Genomic DNA, 10795 nt, shown 5'->3' on the forward strand with positions numbered 1-10795 from the left:
TCGAAACTATTGCATTCTGAAAGTCAACACTATGGCATATTTTCAGATATTTTTGAAAATAGTGGACTACAGTAAGTTTCTTTCTGATAAGTCAGACCTCATCTCATAGTAAAACCTTTGTGAATTCCACTGGCACAACTGCTTTTTCAGGAATGTTGAGTAGCATCAACATAAAGAAATTAAATCCTGTTGTTTAATATTCCTGCAACTTGACTAACTTCTGCATCTGCAGATACCTTAATTCATAAAGGAATGAAAAAAAAAAAAAAATCTGTATTATATATTTCTCGTACTTTAATCTTTATGAGAATAAATCTATAAATCAAACTGTGAGCAGGCTCTGAGGCTGTATTTCTGATTTCCCAGTAGGTCACAGTAAAGACATGTGACTATACAGAAGAAAAGCTAAGGCTCAGAGTGAATATGGAACTGTATCACTCAAAAGGCACTGAATGTGATTTGTCTCACTATATCTCTGTTTTGTCAGGTGTCTAGTCTAAGGCATTTAATGATAAGTCTGTAGTCAATGAAAGAGACTGGTAACTGCTGATGAGTTCACCTAATCTAAAATAAAAATCTGAGGGGTGGGATGAATAACCCATGAGAGGAACAAGTCTTTCTTCACTTGCTATTAAGAGCAGATCTCATTAGCTTTTACAAGAATATGTGAGACTCACCTATGATTCTGGGATGCTGTGTGGCTAGAAGTAAAGCTAGAAATGGATTTGTTTTTAGTATATGGCAATAATATTTATATACGAAAAAAAGTGCAATGCAGTGTATTTATATCAGGTTTTAGATGCCAAAACAAAAGTATTAATATCAGACTTGGTTCATTAGTGTAATTTCTCACTCCCTCTACCCTTTTAATTCCATATCACCTAGTGAACTGAAAATCCACTAGAGTTTCTAATTGTCTTTTTCTTCTCACCAAGTGAAGGGTCTTTGATGTTTTATGATACCTTCTAGTGCATTACAGCTGTCTCTTACATCAGCATGGTTTAGTCAATTATGGCCCATCAGAAAGGAGAATACCTTCAGGTCTACAGATGTCCTGCTACTTCCCTGGAGGGGAGTTTTCAGAGCTGAGTCACTTCTGTAAGGACTATGGCACAATAAAAAGCACTATCCTATCTCACAGGATCTTCAGCCCCTTCCTTTATCTTGTCCAACACCCAGCTTGTACACTCTAATCATATCTGTGTATCCTGCTGCTTTTGCAAATAACCAATAGTTTGAGTAATTGGTCATTAACATTTCAGTCTCACACATCCATCCCCAAATACCAGAGCTGGCTGCTAAGACTCTGATTCTGTAAAAAATAGATTGCTTTTCATTTCCTTCTCTTCAAGAACAAAAGCAATATAAGAAACAGTCTAAAATCAAAAATATACACAGGTGGGATTCAAACAACAAGAACATAAATCAGCTCAAATTCTAAAAAATATTTTTACAATATCCCCTGAAGCATTCCCACAAAATTACATAAAACATAAGGATTATTGGAATTTTTGGGGGATATTATAAAAAAAGAGAAGAATGTGGGTTTTTTACTGATATTATTTGTGTAGGAGTCTTGTCTATTTTTCCTTTGACTTATTACAATTGTATGGTTCTACAGAGGTGCAAACCACTCATTTCATAATCACTACTTCACACCTTTGCAGGGACACCAATGAAACCATGGTCGCCAATAACATTTCTGTTCAGGCATAGAACTTTGGCAAAATCCTTCCTTTCAACTTGAAAGCCTGAATTTGCACTGCTAGAGTTGACTGGAACATTTCCACTCCTCCAACCAATGGCAAGTCATGTCCTTAAAGTGGAGCTGCTTGTCAGGTGCAATACTAGAGTCAGGTGTGCCTCTCACCACATAAATACAGAATATTTGTCCCTGAACCTCTCCTACCTTGGAGTTGAGCTCCTCAACAATGGTGCTGGGGAGAGCAAGCCCATACTGGGCTGTATTTGCTCACCAGTTGTCCAGAGTGCAAGATGTTTCTTCTAAATCAACCCTGTAGTGCATGACAAATTTGGAGCTCTAAGTACATGGTTGTTTTGTGCTTCCTACTTCTTTAATGAAAGTGAACATACTGTACCCTTACCTAACACATAAGAGTGCCAATTTGTATTTTTAATTTTTTGTCTAAATCTATTTTTAGACAAAAAACCTGCAGCATGCCCACTGTAGAACAGATCTCCACTTGTTCTCTTCAACTTGCAAAAATAAATAAATAAACAAATAAAATCCCCAAAAAAGCCACCTTCTTTCTCCTATATATTGTATTGAGGCAAACAAGGATCAACTTATGAGGAAGGGAAGCCTGAAATCTGGACCTCAGAAGACCTATCACCTTTTTTGTTTTTGTTGGTGGTGGTTTTTTGTTATAAAGAGAGACAATTGTTTGACTGACCTTCAATATCCTGATGAAACAGAAGTACTTCAATTGATACTGAATGTGTAGAGAACAAAGAAATAGTATATTTCTCTATATATAACATGCTATGAAGAGAATTATTCTAGTTGTTGAAACATAAAGAAGGATCTAGATACATGAAAACTGGTCTAAAAAAATTTTAGGGCTATAAATGGAATACCCCTTCTTTTTGATAAGATACCTTCACATACCTACAAGTTAATTTCTGACAAAGCAGGAAATAGCCAAAACCTTTTCAGATGCTTCATGCTCAGAACGCAAAAATCAAGCTCCCTGACATAGAGAACACTGAAGATCCTCACGGGACCCAACGTCTCATACATACTGCCTTGGTTTTACCACAGCCAACCACCAATCCCCATGCAGCCAGTCACTCGCTCCCCCACCAGTAGGATCAGGAAGGGAACCAGAAGCATAAAAGATGGAAAACTATTGGGATGAGATGAAGACAGTTTAATAAGGAAAGCAAAAGCTGCCCATACAAGCGAAGCAAAACAAGGAATTACTTCACTGCTTTCCCCCACTTTATATACTGAGCGTAATGTCATATAGTCTGAAATATTCCTTTGATCAGTTGGAGTCACCTGTCCTGGCTGTGTTTCCTCCCAGCCTTCCATGCACCCCTATTCTCCCTCTCCAGTGTGTCAGTATGAAAAAGCCTGGGCCCTGAGTAAGCCCTGGTCAGCAAAACCAAAAACATTTCTACATTATCAACCCTGTGTCCACCACAAATCCAAAACACAGCCCCATACCAGCAACTCTGAAAAAAATTAATTGTCTCCCAGCCAAAACAAGTACACATACTCCCAGCATGCTTAACTTGTAATAAATAACACAAATCCCCCCTCCCTGGCTTTTCTATTATTGTACTGAGTAAGCCATTATACCTCTCAGTTTTGCTATACTGTTGACATTGTTGTCAATGTTTCTTAAGCATGTTTGGAATATGCCTGAGGGAATCAGCTTCCTTGAAGAAACAGATTTAGATGTCAGGTCACATAATATTTATGCATAAACTCTAAATGGGTCTATGGAATTGAATAACCATCCCAGCCCAAGAAATTGCAGTGTGACAGCATAAATTCATGGACAACATATGCATGTAGTTTTGCCTGTAACTAAATATGTTCTTGAATTATTTTTAGCAAGTTATTCAAATATGTTATTTTATCAGGTGAAATGACCTTTCCATTATAAAAGGCTTTGATATCAGAAATATTGTCAGTCTTCTAAGCATTTCAGAAGAAAAAGCTCTAAAAAAAAAAAAAAAACAAAAAAGGTTGTAAACCCACTGATGAAGAGAAAATAAGAAAATAAAATTGAAGTTTTATCTTTGCTTTAATTTACAGGTTTTTCCTTATTCTTTTCAAAATCTTTCATGCTTTGTAGATAAACTTGGATATTTACTAAAATCCCATGTGTTGGTAATTTTTGTCTTACAAAAAAAATTGTAATAAAAATGCAGAGTCAAAACAATGTGATTCAGTTATTCATCATAAATGCATTTGTGGTTTCAATGGGTTTTTGCAGGTACCTTTTTAGAGGAATTAAGGTATAATAAAGATATAGTGTAATACTGTTAAAAGGATTTCTATTGCTAATTATTTTTGCTGCCTGAATTCGTTAATAAAAGTAATGGAAAGTTCACTTAAATAAAAAGCGATAACTAAAATCAAATTAACAAGACTTCTTCAATAAATCAAAATGAACTTCATTTGGCATTTTTGTGCTATAGATAATGAACAGTTCCAATAAAACTGATTATTAATAAAAAGCAGGAAAGTGACATATTTTCTGAATGCTCTGTTTACTTCATTTTGCTTATGATAAAAAACCTTATTCTGAAAAATTTTAACATATAGACATTAATATGGTTATTCATTTTTGTGATAACACATGCCATGCTAAGGCTCTTCATAAATACTTCACATATGGAGGGCATGTACGTGAAGGGTAAATAATGAACTGTGTTGTTTAAGAAAGAGCTACTCAGTGAGTTAAAGGACATGTTCAAATTTGTAATTGCTCTGAGTGAAACACAGAAAGAAGAGGCAATTTAAATAATTAAATTGAAAGTACTTTTTTCCTTTTTCTATGATGGGGAAATGAAAACCCCATCTAGCCAACAGCAGCATTCTAACCATCACACATTCTCCTTCCAATATGGCATCTATGATGTGATTTTTCTTTATTTCTATATTATTAAAATGTGTGCGTTCTCCATCCCACATCAACTGGACTAACAGTAGTTTCACAACATTAGGTGTTGCTCTTTTCCTCGTTTCATCTTTCATGTGGGCTCCTCCTAGCTTCATATCTGGAGAACATTCTAACTTCTTCTTCAGTCTCTTAGCTATTCAACAGATTGAGGTAAACTTCATTCACTTTCCATGCCACCATGATCACACTGAATACCTCTTCAGACATCTCTAGTGAATTGTGTGCACCAAATACATCATATTTCTTGCCATGTCTTTTTTCAAATTCTGAATAATTTATTTCCTGTATGTAACCCTCCTACGTCTCTTTTGGTTTGGTGGGGTTTTTTTCACTTTAGGTTTTTTGTTTGTTTGTTTGTTTGTTTGGGGTTTTTTTTTTTTTTTGTTTTTTTGTACCAATACGTGAAGAAGGAGTATTAGTTTACAGAAGTTCTTCTCAGGAGTTAATTGACATCTATTGTGCAATTTATGTTTTGCCTTCTGATAGTACTGAAAGCCAAATACATGCAAATGGTATAAACAGGATATTACTCTCAGATTACAGCACTTGTCCATTACAATTATCGATGTTTTTCATACAATTATAATCAAGTACTGTAATGCTGTAAGAGTGGCCCAGCCAGTCAAGAGAGATAAAAGGTGAAACCTGTTACTTTCCCTGGCAATTGCTAGTGTTCTCCATTGACCTCCATTTGTGTACTAGAAGGGAATGTACAGTCATTTCCTACTTCTGTTCTTTATTATATTCCTTATTTCATGATATTCTCTTGTATCCCAAATCATACCCTTTTTCTTCAGCATGAAGAGCCCAAGTCTACACTCTCATTCCTCAGAGAAGAAATATTGAAACTGGGATGTCTTTATTTGTGCTGTTTAATAGAGAAATGAAATAAAACAAAAGTGCTACTAAGCATTCACACTTTTTGCTGGTATAATATTTTTTCTCTTCAAAATTTTTCAAGAAATGCATGTGTTAATTTCCACTAGTACTTGAACAAACTATCTAAAAGACAGATTTCCTGTGAGGATGTTCTTGCTTAGGTGTTTATTTGAGAACAGGTGTCTGAGCTCTGAAGGTCTGTGGTTCTGAAGAAAATGGAAGATCTCTTTTGGTAGTGACTTTTCAATAAACCTCTGGGGAACTTTACATTAGGGGTTTAGAATGTAAGATTAATGTGCTGCAGACTGTTGACTCCAGTATAGTCAACACATACAATTCTACTTGACTCTTAAAATGTGTGTACTTTGTTACAAGTGTTTATTAATATACACTAGGAATAAGTTCACTGCTGAAATAACTCAGAATTAAACATCTGGTTCCCTCATAGAAGTTCTTTCCATAGAGACAGTTTCTTTACAAAAATCTGGCGGTGCCCAAGTAGCTTAATTTTAATATGGCCATTAAACAGAAATACAGCAGCTTTTTGCATATGTCAGGCCTGGATGACTCAGTAAATGCTTGAGTACTTTCAACACACAGATTGCCAGCATACAGATTGCCAACATCCAACTATTCTGAAATGGAGAGGCACAACCCTCTACCAAAATCAAGAATCACAGGAGATCTAGATAGATAGTTGCATCTATCTAGCATATTAGGTAAAATCAGACACAAAAATTATTCATGTGTGAAACAATAAACTCCAGTTGATACCTTGTATTTCAGCTTACCAAATTTATGGTTGTGAAAATAAACAGTATAGGATGAAGTGATGAGATCTGAAGCCTAAGAGCACAGCAGAATCCAATAAAACAGCTCATCTCCTGACAAAAATAATCCATCAACAGACCTCTGTTGAAAACTTAACTATTCATTTTCCACATTACGGTGTTCAGAGAACTTGTTATTGGCACATGACTAAATTTTATAATCAAACAGCTGTAGAGGTTAAGGGAATAACAATGGGATAGAAGGACTCTTATCCTAAGAGCTGATTTAAAGCCAGATCTGTCTGCTACTGGCTGAGCATTATTTCCACATGACAGTGCAGCCAGCTGAGACAGCAATTGTTTTCTCAATTCACTTCCTGAAGATAAAAGCCAACATTACATAAGCCAGTATCACTGCTGGCCATTCTTGATTTGATCATCAGCACTTTTTAGTTTCAAACCTTTTGTGCATAAAGTCTATCTCTATTCTTTCAGTGAATGAAATAAGGATTGCCTTGTCACACTTGCCTTACTGAGTATGACAATGACAGATATTCAGGTGTCCACATGTACCCTACATAGACATACACACATACACCTACACATACACACCATCTCCCTTGGCATCATCTCTGATGGGCAGTGTGGTCTGTCCTAAAAATACCAGGTGGGGACTGCAGGAGGACTGTCTGAATGCTCACATAATTAGCACATTCCAGAGTTGGGATAGCTGAGTAAGACTTTCACATGTACTTCTCAGATTAACAGATCTTTTATGCATAGTCAAATTCCCAGCTTCTAGTGGAAAGCTTACAAACATTTATACCTGTTCCACAGTTGAATCCATGGGGTTTCAGCACCTACCATGCTTTATGGGGCAGGCACTATGTCAGACTTCTCAGTTTGGCACTGGAACATGTGTTGTCATAGTAGAGGCTGATTTAAGTCAAAACCCATGTATTTGGACTAGAAGTCATCTGCTAATATTTGGTGATTAATTTATGCTATACTATTAAGAAATAGTACTTTTGTGCATTCTGGCTCTGTATATAGGTTCACCTCTCCCTAATGTTTAAATTTGTTTGGGTCTTTGAGCTTGGCAAGGACAATTTCTGACCCATCAGTGTGTATCTTCATCTCTCCTGGGGTTATTTATCAGCAAAATACTTCCAGGTAGAGGGGACATTTGGATAAACGTAGTTCTATTCCCCATTGGCCATTCTGTGCACTGACCTTTGCTGAAGTTTTTTGGTCTGTCCTCCATTATTTTGCAAGCAATCAGGAATAAAGCATATGTCGTGATCCTTGGCATTGTTTATTTGTCTTAATTAGGTGCTTGCAAGTGATACATCCAATGACTACACAAATACCAAAGCAAAGCCAACAGTAATAATTTGATTCTTCTTACTACATGTCAGAAAGAAGCTAAGCCAAAATCCAGTTTCCTCTGTAAGACAGATAACCTTGACATGCTACCAGGAAAAGAATGTTCATTTGTATGAGGGAAGCACCTTTTTAGCAGGCTCCAAGGTGAAATGACTTTGGAATCTGATTCATCTTGATGCTCCCAGATAGAGTGAAGTATCTTCAGGTTTAGCTCCGTGAAGGCAGAGCTAAGTCCACCAGCATTTGACCCTCCTGTTGGGAAATCCTGGTGCAGAGATCCCAAAAGTTTAACAGCCTGTCCATGTTCCGATGTGCTCACCCATATCAGGTGATTTTGTTGACTCTCCCTTAGAATCTGGTACATAATTAATGTTAGGCTCAGGGGAAGCTGCCTAATGAGAAATGTATCCTAGAACAACAGATTTCATGAAGAAAAAGACTGATCATCTGAATATATACTGTGTAGATAATGTGTCGAACAGCTTTCAAAAAGGTCTATATATCTCAACAAACTTTGCTAATGAGATGCTATTAGGAAAGCCTTGACAGAATCTGAAGAAGTGAGATCCTGAGTCACCATTTTTTCTCATTTGGCTCTGGCACAGGAATACTTTGGGTTTTTTTTTTTTTTATCAAGAGCAAAATGGCTTCGCCCTCTCTCCATGAGAAAACAGGTATATTAAGAAGTAGTCTTACAGCTGTACCACTTTTCCCCTGGATATTTTTTGTGCATCAACAAATAAATTACCACACTACAGTGATTGTCTCCCACCAGACACATCCTGACTGGGGTATATCTATTCCATTCATGTATAAACATTAATGTAGCCAGTGAAGATAGAAACTGATTTTAAATGCTCTGAATCACCTTATGTATGTGCTTACCATTCCCCAATGGACCAGAGAGGTAGCCTAGGCAAACTTAGCAACCTATATTAAGTTTCTTACTTATTCCCAAAGAATAGTCAACACAAGCTCTGCAAATAAATGTCTGAAACACGATTCTTGTGATTTGCGAAACAGAAGTAGATGAATGAAGAATAACTGTGGTGGTGCAAGAATTGTTTTATTAAGTTATTAAGTTATTTTTGTAAGTTTTATAAGTTTTTTTGGTAATGGTTTATTCCACTGTGTAGCCCCCTGTGTTCTGTAATGGTTTCCCCTTATGAGTTAGTTATATAACCAGATGTTTTGTGTCAATCACCCTCCCCTGCACCTGTCCCTGTCAATCCTCCCTCTCTCCTCTTGGTCGCCCTATCTGTCACTTTGGGAGCCTTCCCTGGATTCTGGAAAGATCCAGGAGAGGCGTCTAGTGATAGGCTGGTGTCTGGGGAATCCCCTCTTCCCCTCTTGTGATTCATTCCTTGTTCAGAAGTTGACACCCCCTGTTACACCCCCGTGTTCCCTGGTTGGCTGACCTGTTGTCACCACCCCTGGATCCTCCCCCGTTTATAAGTGGGTGCAAGGCTTTGATCTAGGCTCTCTCTGGGCAGCAAGGGTCCGAGGCGGAGCTCCTTGCCGGACTCCCCTTAATAAAACACCTTTTACCCTGCTCAGAGTCGACCTTTTTTCCGTTGCTGCAGTCGTGACGCCATCAGGTCCACTCGCCTTTGTGGGGAAACAAGAACCCACCGGGAGGAGGTTACTCGCCCTGCCTGTAACCCCGACCGATCCTCGCTGCCGCAGTGCAGAACTGAGCTAGCCTGTGGTCAACGCCTGCTAGGCATGAGGGACACTGCGACAAATCACTGCCAAAATGTCCAAAAGTCTAAGCCAATCCTTTCAAAAAGTAGTACCAGTGATTCATCAGTGTGACTATTTGCATGCTTTGTGGAACTTCCTATGTCTCACACTGACATTTGATGTCTGATATACACTATGAAATTATTACAGTCATTCCAGTACCAGTCATACTCTTCTCCATTCTTAAACTTACCATACAGTAGTAGATTGTTTCGTTCTTTAAAAGGCCTACCATTCCCCAGCATCTCCAAGATTCTTTCCAAATCACTTTCATCATCAGACTTTTTCACTAGTTCAGTAACACATTCATAGAGTTAATTTTCTATATATAAAATTTTCATGACACATCCTTACCAAAATTTGCTTTGCACATGTAAGTTAGTATCTGTAGTGGTTTCATGTTCGCCAAATTCTGGTTGCCAAATTTAGTGTAGTGGTCTCAGCATTTATTCTTTTTCTGGGGGAGAGAGATTAGGAGAAAAGCAAAGCAGGCTTAAGCTTAAAAATGAATAAATAGTTTTATTAACACACACTAAAATAATGGAAAAAGAAAGTTGGGAAAAAAACTAAAGCAAAACAGAATGAAACTCCAAAACCACATTTCCTTCCCCCTACAAATTGTTAACTTTCCTACAAAACAACATAAAGAGACAAAACCTGTGATTTTCAGTCAGTTTCACCATTTGAAAATAGTCTTTTGTAAATTCTTTAGGAGAAGAGTCTAAAGAGTCATAGATCCCACTGACAGCCTAAAACAATTTACTTGTGGGTTTTGACCATCGCAAAAACAGTTGTCCGAGGAAACCTTCTTTCATGACCCCTCCCAGTAGCACTTTCCCAAGCTGCTTATGGGTCATGGGTCTTAGACTTTTGCATACTGGGGTGTCACTTTCTAAAGATGAATAACTCCAAAGCAAAGGATTCTTCATCTCAAGGCACAGAGATATCTTCTCACTTCTTCACTGGCACAATGGACTTCTCATGTTCAAGCACCTTATGGGATTAATACCACTTAGTCCATCACAAACACCTTTGCTCAAATCCACAGACACAAATCTAAAAAATTATCTCCCCAAATGCATATCTTTCCCATGATTTAAAGGGATAATCTACAGTGTTCATTTCCATGGCTCAACAAGGATGGAATGACAAACTCCTCAATCGTCAAGCCCCTGTCCCAATAGTCTTTTCACTCTCACTCCACTGACTTCATGCTGTTTCCTCTCTATGTTCACTCTGTCCCTTTCTCTTCTCCGTCAGGGAAGGGTTAAGCCTTGTTGGAAGCTGCATGTTGCCCGACTTGTCTTCTCTTCTTCTCTCTCACTGCAGCTCATGGTGTTGGATATTCAAGGCCAGGCT

The sequence above is a fragment of the Hirundo rustica genome, chromosome 3 (genome assembly GCF_015227805.2).
Source record: "Hirundo rustica isolate bHirRus1 chromosome 3, bHirRus1.pri.v3, whole genome shotgun sequence".
Classification (NCBI taxonomy): Eukaryota; Metazoa; Chordata; class Aves; order Passeriformes; family Hirundinidae; genus Hirundo; species Hirundo rustica.